The sequence below is a fragment of the Carcharhinus amblyrhynchos genome, chromosome X, assembly GCF_965287045.1.
Source record: "Carcharhinus amblyrhynchos chromosome X, sCarAmb.v2.hapA, whole genome shotgun sequence".
NCBI lineage: Eukaryota > Metazoa > Chordata > Chondrichthyes > Carcharhiniformes > Carcharhinidae > Carcharhinus > Carcharhinus amblyrhynchos.
The window spans coordinates 13,155,983-13,169,958 of record NC_137359.1 but is presented as its reverse complement, the minus strand read 5'-3'; the positions used below and the strand labels follow the sequence as shown (position 1 = coordinate 13,169,958).

The 13,976-nt window shown below is 40.6% G+C and overlaps 1 protein-coding gene across 1 annotated transcript in view; it reads left to right on the top strand.

Moving 5' to 3' along the window:
- The window catches only part of LOC145361836 (sonic hedgehog protein-like), a 111,210-nt gene that overhangs the window by 43,740 nt on the left and 53,494 nt on the right, over positions 1 to 13,976 (top strand). The window lies entirely within an intron of this gene.

Here is a 13,976-nt window from a genome sequence, read left to right as displayed (position 1 = left end):
TTAATTGGTTGCAAAGTGCTTTGGAACATTTTGGGTCATAAAAGGTGCTTTAGATATGCAGATTTATTTTTCTTTCTTTTCACATTGACCCCAGCTTTCTCGGAGCACCTACTGACTATGGCTAAAAGGCTGGACAGGCCATCTATTCCCCAGCCACTAACACAACCTTTCAGTCTTTAACTAAAACTATATATCATCGCTAAGTCAGTAAATTCTCCGTTTCTCCTCTTCAATTCTCTCCCCGCCACTCCTGAAAACAACTCTCACTGTGGTATAGTTCCGCAGACAGCAGCAGGCACCTTCTGCTACCATTATTCATGTGTGACTTTTGACAGTGAGCAATAGCAGGCTATCTGACTGTGAAAGACATCACTGTTTCAGTTCAGGCTTTTTCCTAACACCTTTGCTCATGTAAATAGCCTCACAACAGTTTCTGTGAACAGATGGAGGTCTTCTATAAATTGAAACTAGATAGTTATACTCGATTATATTTGCATTAGTGTAGTACAGATCTAACAGTTAACATATAATTGCTTCTTAGACAAGACATAGGATGCTCACTATGTCTCATATGAATCCCAATGTTGTAAAGTATCATATTATTACAACTACTTTATACAGGCTAAACTAGTTAACTAAATTTACTTGCGAATACAAAATTACAGGGAAGCAAAAACATAAATAAAATGCTAACCAGCACAAATCGGTCCATGATGACTCAACATTCTTTTTAGAAAGCTACCTTTATATAGCTCTTTGAATGGAATGGAACTGTTTGGTTCCTTGGCATCAAATTCAGAATCTTGAAATATATTTTTCAGGATGAACTGTTATACACTGATGGTGGAAGCTCACATAATCTATGAAGTCTGGAACATCTCCACCAGAACTCAAGATCAACAGCCAAGAACTAGATGTATATCCCTTAGAACCTTTTGATGTGAAGCAATTTTTTTATATAACCAAGCAAACATAATATTCAGTTTCACCCCTTGTTGGACAATGAAATAATGGTTTTTAACTACTATCTTCTTTGTCATCATAATTTGCTTGTGTCAAAGCCTGACAATAATGAGAAATTCCATTCTTGCTTGACAAAATATTGTTCTGATTAACATTATAAGCATTCTGGCCTCAGCTATCACAGAGAGAATTCTTTATCAGCTACATGGTTCGTACAGATAGATTGTCTCTGATTTAACATTTTGCATTCAGTCAAATAAACAGTCTCCATTTTAAATCATAGCTACTTTAAACTATATAAAACTAAAGACAGAAATTACTGTTTTTGATACAATCATATCTGGGAAATACCTTGTTATCACCTGACAGTCATATGTCCGTGCACACTGCCAGTTGGGACGACAGTAACAATTGGGATCAGGCATCAATTAATTTTTCCTACCTTGACCTAGGGTGTAGTAGGCAATTGTCACAGTTCAGCGTGGGCTGAGATCAGTTGATGTAACAAGAATTGAACTTGGTCTGTATCGCTTGGTCGTTGAGTTCTTTGTTGGTGAGATAAAACATGCATAAAGTATAAATACATTTATTATTGTATTTATATTTTAATATTCATTGGGTTAGATATCCAGTGAGCTTCAGACAAAACTAACTGATATTTTTAGGTGGTATTTTTAAAGTATGAATAGTAACTTGTTCTTCCTTGCCATTGTTCACAGGTCAAAATCAAATACAATCTTTAAGTGAAGCTAAGTTAGAGGGTAGAGGACTTGTGGAACAGTGGGTCGCATCCCTGCCTTTGAGCCAGAGTCTCTGGGTTTGAGTTCCACCCAGGACTTGATGGCCAAGGAAGGTGCATTCATGAAGCAGTCAAACAAGTTGAGTGTCAACCTGCAAATCCATCAATGGCTGGTGGTAAGAGTAGGAGAGGCCCCCAGTATGGAAGTTTCTTGTTCCACCTACCACAGGAATCATGGTGGGCAGGGGCGGACCATGCAAAGGTCTGCTGACCTTGGATGGGATTTTCCGGCCTTGGGACTAGCAAAACCAGAAAATTCTGTCCCTGATCAGCCATGCTTGATGTGGAGTGGCATCCCTCAAGCTATAAGCCTCTGGTGACAAACTGGCAACCTGTTCTGGGAATTATGGAAACAGACAAAAGTCTTCCTTAGTGCACCACTAAGTGTAGGAAGAAAATTGGAATGGAAATTAGAGGGTCAGATATAATTGTATTAGGGTGCACGAATGTAAGTATGGGTGCATATCATGCCCTATCCTATTCTCAGCTCTGCAGTAGACAATGATCAAGATTGGAAATCCTGGCTATCTCTTCATAATCTTGGAGACCAAGGTCAATTGTGCCCCTACTGCAGTCCTGGCTAAAATCAGTTTATTCAGTACGGGATTAATGGTGGACTTTCTGGTCTGTATGTCTCAACTAATCACTGGTTGAGGCAATGAGGGAGCATACATTTCCTTTCCTATGACTTGAAATCAATGGTGCATCTCAAAATGAATGTAGTTCAAGCAAGTATAGTATATTGGAAATTATTTCTAAAGCATCAAGGATGACCCAGTGGGTAAATGTAGACAATGTCTGCTTATAGCACCGAGCCATATAGACTCAACTCAAAGGACCTGGTTTCAGTTTGCAGCTTGACTCAGTTATTGACACTCATGAGTTTGAGGCATATAACTTTGGCAGACATTTCAGTGCAGCTATGACAAGAGTGCTCCACTTTTGGAAGTGCTATCTCACAGATGAGATATTAAGGCAAAGTTCTGCTTGCCTTGTTAGGTGGACATCAAAGATCCTCTGGAGCTATTCAATAGGAGAAATCTCACATTGTTTCCAACACACAGCATCCCCTTTGCTAAAGACATGAAAATTGATCATTTATATTAAAATTGTAGTAGGAGACTGCTCTTATTTCTCTCAGTGCTTCCTGTATTACCTGGTGAAAATGCAAAGAATTAGACATGGGCCCTCATTTATAATTTGGGGCAGCACGGTGGCACAGTGGTTAGCACTGCTGCCTCACAGCTTCAGGGACCAGGGTTCAATTCCAGCCTTGGGTGACTTTCTGTGTGCTGTTTGCATGTTTACCCCATGTCTGCGTGGATTTCCTCCAGGTGCCCTGATTTCCTCCCACAGTCCAAAGATGTGCAGGTTAGGTGGATTGGCCATGCTAAATTGTCCCTTAGTGTCCAAAGGTGTGTAGGTTAGATGGATTAGCCATGAGAAATGTGTGGACAGAGCAGAGGAAAGGGCTGGGTAAGAAACTGGGCTGGATTTTATGAGTCTGCTCAAGTAAGGCTCGTAAAATCCTGCCCAAGGCCAACGGAGAATTCCATTCTGCGAACAGTAAAATTCAGAGAATAAGTGCTGAAGAGGTCATTCGGCCCATTGAGTCTGCACCAGTTGATGGGCTGAATGGCCTCTTCTGTGCTGTAGGGGTTCTATGATATAACAGTTTGCTCTATGATAAAAAGCTGCTCTTGATTGGTCTAAACCTCAGTGAATCTGGGAAAAGAGCTAAAGCATCCTGAAGAACCATTTTGTCCAACATGAGTCTCTCCAAGATCCCTATAAATCACTTTGGATTTTAAACTCTTTGCAGTGTAACTAAATTGTACTTTACAAGCCAGTCATATTATACAGTTTTGGTTAATGTGGAAAGGCTTTAGCTTCATGACAGAAATGTTGCATAATTCAGATTTTAAGTTGAATTGACAAGTATAACTGAAACTGGCACATAATAAAGTTGAAGAGGTTATCCAGCTGTCTGCTGGAGATTTTACGACCTTGTTTTAAATCTTTTTATTGGTAGTGGAAGGCTATTGGGACAGTCCAGTATTTGAGGAGTTTTGTTCTTTGCCATTGTTGATTTGAAAAGACATGGGCTGGATGATAATATTCAACACATTTTGCCACCATATCCATCAGCTGTCACAACAACCTTTTAAATTTAATTTTGCAATTGCAGTTTAAATTTGACTTTGTAATGTTTTGCTCTCTTCTGGAAATTGAAGAATATGAGAACAAATAACGACTTTCAAGCAAAAAATAAATGTACATGTAACAGGAGCTAAGAATGAACTTGTGCATTTTGCAGTACTGTACCTGTTAAGTACCAGTTTGATAGATTCGTCCTTTGGGCCTCATTAGCATTTTCTGATTCAGCTTCTTCATTATTAATAGGACTTAGTGAGAGTCGAGCACCTGTGATGGCTCTGCCTGTTATAGATGTCTTTGCTTTAGCATGGGACAAAGTTGTGAATTCACTAAGGGAGATTTGACCCTCTGGTACTGCATTTAAATTGCAAGTTCAGCAAAGTGATTTGGGCTTTGCATCAATTCTACATTTGTGCTGTGTTAAAGCCAAACTGATGTTGAAGTGAAGCAGTGTGAGCAGGGATTTTTAATCTATTTCACCCCAGTGTCAGGTTGGCCCCTGACTCTGAATTCAGGTTGAATTTACAAATTTACACTATAACTTCAATGTCAGTGTGAAACTAAACTTCCATCATCCCAATGCTCCAGATTTATTATCAATGCACCTTTCTTCCTCTTCTAAGCAAATTCTAAAGAGGATAACATTTCCAGGCCACTTTTGATATGTGCTGCAGATGAAGTGCAAAATGCTCATTTTATATTCATGTGAAACTTGGGAATAACTGTCAATGAAAATGTGTCTGAAAATGTGAAATTTGGAAATGTAGCTAGCTTGATAGAATCACGGAATGATAAAGCACAGAAGAAGGTCTTTGAAATAGCAATCTAATTCGGTCCCTTTCTGGTGCTCTTTCCTCATGCTCTATACATTTTTCCTTTTCAATTTCTGTCCAATTCCCTTTTGAAAGCTATTGTTGAATCTGTCAGACTTCTAGACAGTGTACTCCAAACCACAACAACTCGCTGCATAGAATGACTCAATCTCCCTCCCTCCTCCCTCCCCCCCCCAGCAACAACCCCAGTCCTTTTACAAATGATTTTAAATTTGTGTCCCCTGGTTACTGACCCTCCTGTCACAGGATAGCAGTGGTGCAACAGGCTTGAGCTTCGCACCAACAACTTTCCACAAGTACCTGACCTCGGTTGTGTCATCTGTCCCAAGTATTTTCTCAGGCAAAGGAGTGAAAATAATCAGCTGAGTTATGCCACATAAGTTTTGCACACCACTTATTGACCATTGTCAGGTGGTGATGTGTAGGAATGGGAAGTTGGAGAGTCGGGGGTGCTGGAGGTGGAGAATAAGAAAGACAAAAAAATGCCTTCTTGTTATTCACCACAAATATTCATCTTCTGATGAACTTTACAGATAATGCTGCTCTAAAATCTTTCAACAAACTTTAGTCAGTGCATTTTAGCAAGAAAATTGGCTTTCCAAGTCTCCCTGCCAAATATGCCAATTTGGTGTATTCATCACAACACTGGGCGTTCTTCATTGGGACAAAGACCATGCACTGATTCTGTCTCTTGTCAAATCAATGCTTTTTCATGCAATTTATTAATCAGTTCTGAAGATCAACATGGCAGCCAGTAAAACTTCCTTCAGGTGGGCCTGAAAATATTACCTGTCATATTCCTGCCTCACTAAGATTGTTCTTAGGATGGACGGTCCTTTATTTTCAGCAACCTGCTCAACTTTTGACACAAAATGGAAAACGAAAATAATGGTAGTCAAAAGGAACACATTAGAAGAAACGCGAGTGAAGATTGAAGTGGATGGTGTCACACTGGAACAAGTAGATATGTTTATCTATGTGGGACAAATGATAGCAGAAGATGGCAGATGCGATGCTGAAGTTAGAAGAAGGATAGAGAGAGCTGACTGTAATTTTGTGACAACAAAGGATGTGTTAACAAGAAATCTCAAGTTTGAAACAAAACTCTCGATACTCCATCCTATCCACTTTCCTGTCTGCCTCAGAAACCTGGGCAATAATTAAAAATTGGTAGAAAAAAATAGAGGCCTTTGAAATGTGGATGCTCAGACATGTTGATTGAAATTCAACACACAGACCAATGAAGACAAATGAAGAGAAGGAGGTGTCAGTATTTTGACAATTAGATCAGAGCTGAAAAGCTACAGAGAACTCTTGGGTGGCACAGTGGTTAGCACTGCCACCTCACAGCACCAGGGACCCAGGTTCGATTCCCGGGTTGGATCACTGTCTGTGCGGAGTCTGTACATTCTCCCCGTGTCTGCGTGGGTTTCCTCCCACAGTCCGAAAGACGTGCTGGTTAGGTGGATTGGCCAGGCTTAATTCTCCCTCAGTGTACCCAAACAGGCGCTGGAGTGGCAACTAGGAGATTTTCACAGTAACTTCATTACAGTGTTACTAATTGTGACTAATAAATAAAGAAGCTTTAAACTTTCTAAAGGGCAAAGTGGTGGGGGGGGGGGTGCAGGGGTGGAATTGAAAAAGGTTGATCTGAGTGTACCTGGATGGCAGATGTCACAGAGCAGTTGCAGATGAGCTACAGTGGATGTGTGGTGATGGTGCAGGACCAATGAACATAATATATCATAACAGCAGGTCTCTTGGTAGGAGTAGCTACAAACAGGAGTAAGAGTAAAACTGGGAAGCAAAAATCTAGTGTGGGTGTGTGAATCCATGTTGTTGTCTGGTTCACCACCCTGTCACCCACCCACCTTTCCTTATGCTTTGCCCTAATTGTTGGGCGTGCTGTCGATCAACACCTTGTCCCAGCGATGTTGGTTGCTCTCATGCTCACTGTGATTCAGAAGAAGTGACAGCTGAGGTGACGTGCTGAAGATCGCGAGGAGAGTGCAGCCTCTCCTCAGCAGCTGCTCAACATTTCAACCTCACATCCCACTTTTTCCCTCTGACACTCCAAACAAATCTGCCTTGGACGTTTTTCAAGAAGCTGAAAAATTGGCCAGGATTGAGAGTTAGTAGGCACAAAAAATAGCTGGTCCATTTTAAAAATGGAAAGATTAAATTGTACCCAGATCAAACATTTTGTCTGAAAGCACTCCTGTGAGTCACCTTGAGATGTTAGAGGCGCTATGTAAGTGTAAGTTGTTGTCCCTTATTCCTTCAGTTGCAAAGCAATCTAAATGACCTCAACCAGGCCCATGAGGTTGGCCTCTTGGAGTATGAGCTCCTTGATTGAGGTAATGATTACTGTATAACGTGTTAACCACTACCAGTCAGCAAGTGACCCTCCATCTCCGACACATCACAATATTTCACATATATTTTTATAGTCAATTGATGGAAACCAAAACAGAAACCTGACCTGTCCATTTTATTTGGCTTCTTGTTTATTGTGATTCACTAGTACAAGATGGATAAAATAGCCAATAAAGACACATCCATCACACTAATTTTTCCTGCCCCTTTCTGGTTTTTGGTGCTGTAGAAGTCCCACTGCCAGTGAAAATTACCAGTAGAACATGGCGTCTCCCAAGTCCAGGCCCAGGTAACAGTCATTGCCTGAGAAAATGATCAGCAGAACTACCTTTGAACATCAAAGTGAGAAAAAAAATGTCAAACATAAAACAAAGTGTGAAATACTATGAATGGGATTGTTTTTCACATCAAAGAAAAATGTCTGATTTGTATCACATAAAATGATCAACTACAGTTATATTAACCTTCGGAGTACTGTGTGACCTTTGAAACTATTAACATACATGCCATTTTATAATCAGCAGCAATTCTTTCAATATTGATTATGACAAAATAACAGAAATCTCAAATCTCGCAACAGTGAAGGAGACTTTTCTCTTTGAAAGAGCTGCCCACACCTCAGTTACTTCCCCATAACCCTGCAAATGTACCATTCTCAAGAATATCTCCAATTGTATTTTGAAAATTACTCTGGAATTTGATTTCAGCAGACTTTCAGGTAATGCATTCTAGATTTTAACCATGTTCTGTGTGAAAACAATTGCTCTCTCCTTTTGTCAATTGTTTTAAATCTATGGTCTCAGGAAGACCACTCATTATTTGGAATATGTCTTTGAAACCTCCCTGTTAACCTTCTCTGCTCTAAGGAGAACAATCCCAGTTTCTCTAATTCCTCCATACAACTGACCTCCTGCATCTCTGGTATCATCCTGGTAAACCTCTGCACAGACAGTCCTCACCTTTACGACTTTTGAGTTATGATGAACGGCGCTTATAACATTTATAAATTGACACCCTGTTTCATATTTACAACGCCAGTTTTGACTTTATGATGCTATGTCAGTGAACAAGTTCAAACATTCCTATGTGCCCATCTCCCTGGCTCAAGATGCTCAGTTGCTGTTCCAAGACATTTTTACTTGGAGAATCTGTGTCTTTAAAAACTTTTTCTTAAAATTTGTATTTTATAATATTCTTTTATAATGATTGAGTACAAAATTCTGAGTTATTTTGGTGTAAATAGCATATCAGGCCTTGGTTCAGGAACAAATCCCCGATTTATAATATTGGCTGGAATTCTCCAGCTGTTCATGCCCTGTTGCCGCTGCCAGCAAGAACGGAGAACTTAGCGCTCTGCCAAATCTCAATTCACTGCAGCAGTCTGGAGAACCTTAGACCTGGGCAAGGTCAGAGAATCCGATCCATTGTTTCTTTTGGGAAAATCAGTTCCGATTTATGACATTTTGACTTAAGATGCAGTTTGCAGGAACCACGTGTGCCGCAAGTCCAGGGATTGCCTGAACGCATGACATGATTTGCCTTTAAGAATACTGTGTTGCCAGTTCCTTCTTAAATCATGCTTTTCCAAGTGAAAATTAATTGTGTCACAACAATGGTCTCTAGTTGTTTTCCCAACACTGCTGTTCAGCCTATTGGCCTTTCGTTACTAAATTATCCCTCAGGTCATTTTTAGAACAGGAGTGTAGCATTTGCAATTCTCCAGTCCTTTGGCACCACTCTCAAATCCAAGGAGGATTGAAAGATTGTGGTCAGAGCTATTTCTATCTCCACCCTACCTTCTCTTGGCAACCTAGAATGCATGCCAGCTAGGTCTGGTGATTTGTTAACTCTGGGGCATTTAGTGCTTCCCTTCTTTTTCAGTTACCACAGAGTTTAAATTTCAGTCAAGCAGCGTGTACTTGGTTTGTTGTATCTGTATCTACTAGATCAACTTTCTAAAAGTACTTTTACTTTTAGTGCAGAATGTCAACTACTGATGAGAATAATTTAAAGAGTTTTACAAAATTAGCCCTCTGCCCAGCAGGTCAATCCAAGTTTTGGGCAGAGGGCGCTCGCGGACTATTTATCTGAGGTGGCAACGCTTGATTATGCCGTCGGCTGACATCCGCTTATGTGCACACACCAGGAGAGTATACCCAACAGTTCAACTATCCCAACTGATTTTATTTTCCCCTCTGTCCACCTTCTATAACCCAATCTCATCTCCCCAGCCCCATTTATGTACAACTTTTCCCCTTCCATCAACAAGTCCTATCTTCCATTGTTGATCCACCCTATTTATTACCTCTGTTCCGTCTTCTGGTAACCTCAGTCCGTTTTCTTTTACCCTGCCATTTTTGTTATCAGTGTCTAAATTCTTGGGAGGAAAAATATTAGGAAGAGGAAATTGTATATGGAAATATTTCTTGAGGCTGTAACACATCTTCATAGAATAGAATACGGTGAATATCCATACAGTGCAGAAGGAGGCCATTAGGCCCATCAAACCTGCACCAACAACAATCCCAGTCAGGCCCTATCCCCATAATCCCACGTATTTACCCTGCTAATCCCCTGACTCTGTAAAAAGTCTGACAACACCAGGTTTTAGTCCAACCAATTTATTTGATAGTAAACTCACTAGCTTTCGAGGGGTTTCCCTCTTCTTCAGGTGAATGGAGAGTTCTGGCCTCAGACAGAGCATATAAAGCACAGACAATTCCCTGACTCTAAGGGGAATTTAGCATGGTCAATCAACCTAACCCGCACATCTTTGGACTGTGGGAGGAAACCGGAGCATCTGGGGAAAACCCACACAGACACAGGGAGAATGTGCAAACTCCACACAGACAGTGACCTGAGACTGGAATTGAACCCTTGTCCCTGGTGCTGTGAGGCAGCAGTGTAACATTCCTTAACCTGCCATAATTTTCTCTTGCCTGTTGTGGCATCTTTGAATCCCTTGATGAATCCCGTATGATACACTCCTAGTTGTCAATCATCTTAATGCCATCCTATTACAGGACCTGAAAAGGCAACATTCTGATTGAATTAATGTCAACACTTAATTCAGGACATCTGAACCTAAGTGAGGATTTTTTTTTACAAGGGACTTTAATATTTTACAGGTATCAACCTATCACCCAGCACACAGCAATGTGGAGTTCCTACAAGTATTAGAACATGGGCAGACATTTTAAAAAGCTGCAGTTGATCAAACAGAAGCTGATACTTTGAATGAATAATCATGATCTTTACTGGGGAATTGAGGACAGCAGCCTAATTGAGATGCAGCCTCATTCTTCTCATCATCTTGCCTGTCTGCAATTTGCTGGTACAGTAGGTTCCATTATTAATTCTAGAAGTCAATGGAATAGCAGTGGGTTAAATACACCCAGACAGGAATCCAGAACTTCTCACAAAAACACACAAAAAATGTGCTGTTAGAATAATAATCGGTAATATAATTATCACACTTGCGTAGGATGTTAGAAAATGTCAATGCATGTCATGCATAATAAGGAAAATTGTCACAGACCCTGGCAGCTGCATTGGAAGAAGTGTAGAGGCCTGTTTGAGTATTTTGCTTCAGAATAAATAGTGGGCGAAGTTCTCTGGCCTCCTCTATGTGCTTGTCTCGGCAGCAGGGTGTGACGTGCTGTTTGCTGGCAGCAGGATCTTCTGGTCCCACCACTGTCAATGGGAATTCCCACTGAAGCCACCCCATGGGGTAACCTGCAGCAGATGGTGCGCCACCAGCGAGACCAGAGAACCCCAGCAGTGTGAATGGCCACAGAATTCTGGCCAATGTGTTTTTGTTTTTAAAATCTCAACTTTAGAAATGTTCTCCAGTTTCAGTACAAATATAGACGCACACAAATTTAGCTTTCACTCTTACAATATTGTTGCCGTATCTTTCCCATACTCTCCTTGGCAATGCAGTGCAAGAGCCAACACACTCCTGCGTGTTGTATCCTGATCGCACTCTAAGCTAATAGGCTAATAACATGCACAGTCCAGTTTGACACATGACAAATGGCAAATTTGAATTGGCTCAGTTGGTAGAAAGTTGTGGATTCAAATCCTAATTGAGGACTTGCCTATTTATCTGCTCCAGCAGCTCAGGTGAAAGTTAAAACTCTTGTGGCACTATTTCAGCTTAAATAGGGAGTTTGCTTGATGTCCCAGCCAAGATTCCTTTTTCAACCAGCACCACCAAAAGCAGATTAGCTGGTCATTTGTCACATTGGCTCTTTCTATATTCTTGCTGCGCGCAAAATGAATGCTGTGTGCTTTCGAGAGATGTGCCAAGCTTAGGGCTTTATATGAATGCAAATCTTTCTATTTTTGGGCAAGGTCCTCGAAAACAGTTGGTACCCACCGAAATGGACAATGTCAAAGAGGGAATGGGAGGAGAGAAAACTGCCGTTAAAACAAAAGGAGGAAAAAAGGTTTGAGAAAGATGTTGATTTTGGTTAACTAATGCAAACATCAAATACAGAGCTATGGTGAAGTGCTAAATTTTGCTTCATACCAAGAATGTTGCTTCTTGGGCATAAAAACAAGATGACCTAATTCCCAGGTCATTTAATGCAAAGTGAACTGGAATTGAACAGGCAAACACTAAGGACGTGGTCAGCAGGTGACCTGGAAAGCTAAAACCACATGAATAAAATGGGAATTCGGTGCTTCTTGTAATACTTAAACTGCAGTGGCACTTGACACTGCTCACAATTTCTAGCAGTCACCCTACCTCCAGTAACGCTTCATCAAACATTCATGGTGAGGGTGGAAGAGGGAGGGAGTAGGTTCCTTCATGCGTTCGCTGAAAAACATCCAGAAAATTAATCCTGAATGCTATCATTGGGTGTTTTTTTCTAGATGGGGCCGAAGGGCCTGTTTCCCGTGCTGGGATGTTCTTTGTTCTTTAAATCACAGGCTTTAAACAATCTAGCTCATGTCTAGGATTCCCCAGGACGTGAAGCTCAAATCTTGCGACGTTAGGACATTTGGAAATCTTGTGAAGTTTTGGAGCTTAAAATGAACCAAGCATATTCACGATTTGGGTGTGCCAGTTTCTGCAGCATGCAATCTGTGTTTTGTTCTTCTATTTGTTTCCTGTCTCTATGCTACAACATGCCTTGACCTCTGATTCTTAATTTGCCTCCTTGTTTCCTCCACTCCTGTCTCCAACCTCAAGAGGATGGCAAGCTAACCATAAGCTTTCTTTCATGGCTAGATCCCAAATTTCGTATTTTCACAACTGGCTTGGGCTGGTATATGTTGTTCAATGGCTGCTTCCTCTTCCTCCTACTCCATAGCCGATGCCTCCTGCTACCAACTAAGCCTGCCAATATTGATGCCTTTCACAGTCCAACCTGCAGTCAAAGCCCACCCTATCGTTGTTCAGATTCGTCCACAATCAGTGCTCTCCAAGGCCATGGCAGAAGCACGAATGAGAGTAGAGTAATCATCCTTCCCAATACATAGCACTGCTTAACTTGCAGTCTGCTGAATACATATTTTGAAAGGGTATGTGGTGTGAATTTTATCATAAATAAGCAGGGAATTTGTTCAAATTAAGAGAGAAATCTAAGCTTCAAAAAAAATTCAGAGAAGCTTGATATATAAAAAGCCAATGACGCGGCAAAGATGAGACTTTTTTGTCTCTTTCCTGAAACATTAAATCATTCAAAATATCTGATTTTTTATCTTTTAAAATTCATTTTTTGGGGTATTAAAATTATGTTGGTTTGCTGAATGCTGCAATCTCTTCTGGTCTGGATGTGAAGTACTGACCATTTTAATTTTATCAAAGGTTATTAAAAGCTCTTGTTAAGACATATATGGGGCCATCGAGCTCACCCTTTCATTTAAGCTTACAATCTGATCACAGCTCTAACGACGGGTCATCCAGACTCAAAATGCTGGCTCGATTCTCTCTCCTCAGATGCTGTCAGACCTGCTGAGATTGTCCAGCATTTTCTGTATCTGAATCCGATCACAGTATCTAACTTGAATGACTTGAGTTGTTGCTTCCACTAAATGACTTAGAAACCATTCCAGGTGCTTCTCATTCATGCTTTTAAAGCACTTCCTGTCCCGAACATGCCTTTTATCAATTGGTACAGATCTCCCAACATCCTGCAGTCATACATTAACCTGAAACAGCACTCAGATTAACCTTTTTTTATTCCACTGACCTTTCCATTCCATTTAGTATTTCACTTCACATTTCATAAAATATTTATTTCAAAATGCATCAAATACAGTCAGAAATCAACGTATTGTTAGAGGACGTATGTGACCCAGACACTTACTGACAAGGTCCATCATATAGGTTTGCTTCAGTCCCTTGAGGCAATGTAGATGTGATGGAGCACAAAAGGTTTGGGTGTGGGCTTGGTAATCCCAGTGGATTGAAAGTCTAAAGTAAAGAATAAGGTCCACTGACTGTGGGTTATTAAGGATACCTGGAGGCAACAGTTCAGTTTTCTGGTCAGGTTGAATGACCACAGACTGCTTATGGTGTCAGGAAGCAGTGACATTAGTTTCTGCTAACAAAGCTGATCATGCAGAGTATCTTGACCTTGTCTAGGCCCCAAAGTTAATGCCCTCATTGATTTACAGAGGTTAACAAGGAATGATTAGCACTGGAGTCATTATGTATTCTTTCTATACTGTTCTATGGTTAACATAAGCCACAAAAGTTTAAATAGATACATTTTTTTTAAATCAAGAGGAACTTGATTTTAAAAAGAAACTCCAACAGCAATTAAAACTGTCCACTTTAAAATCAAAATGTTTGATGACTATTGATCTCTTGCAGTGATTTCTGGGCGTAAATG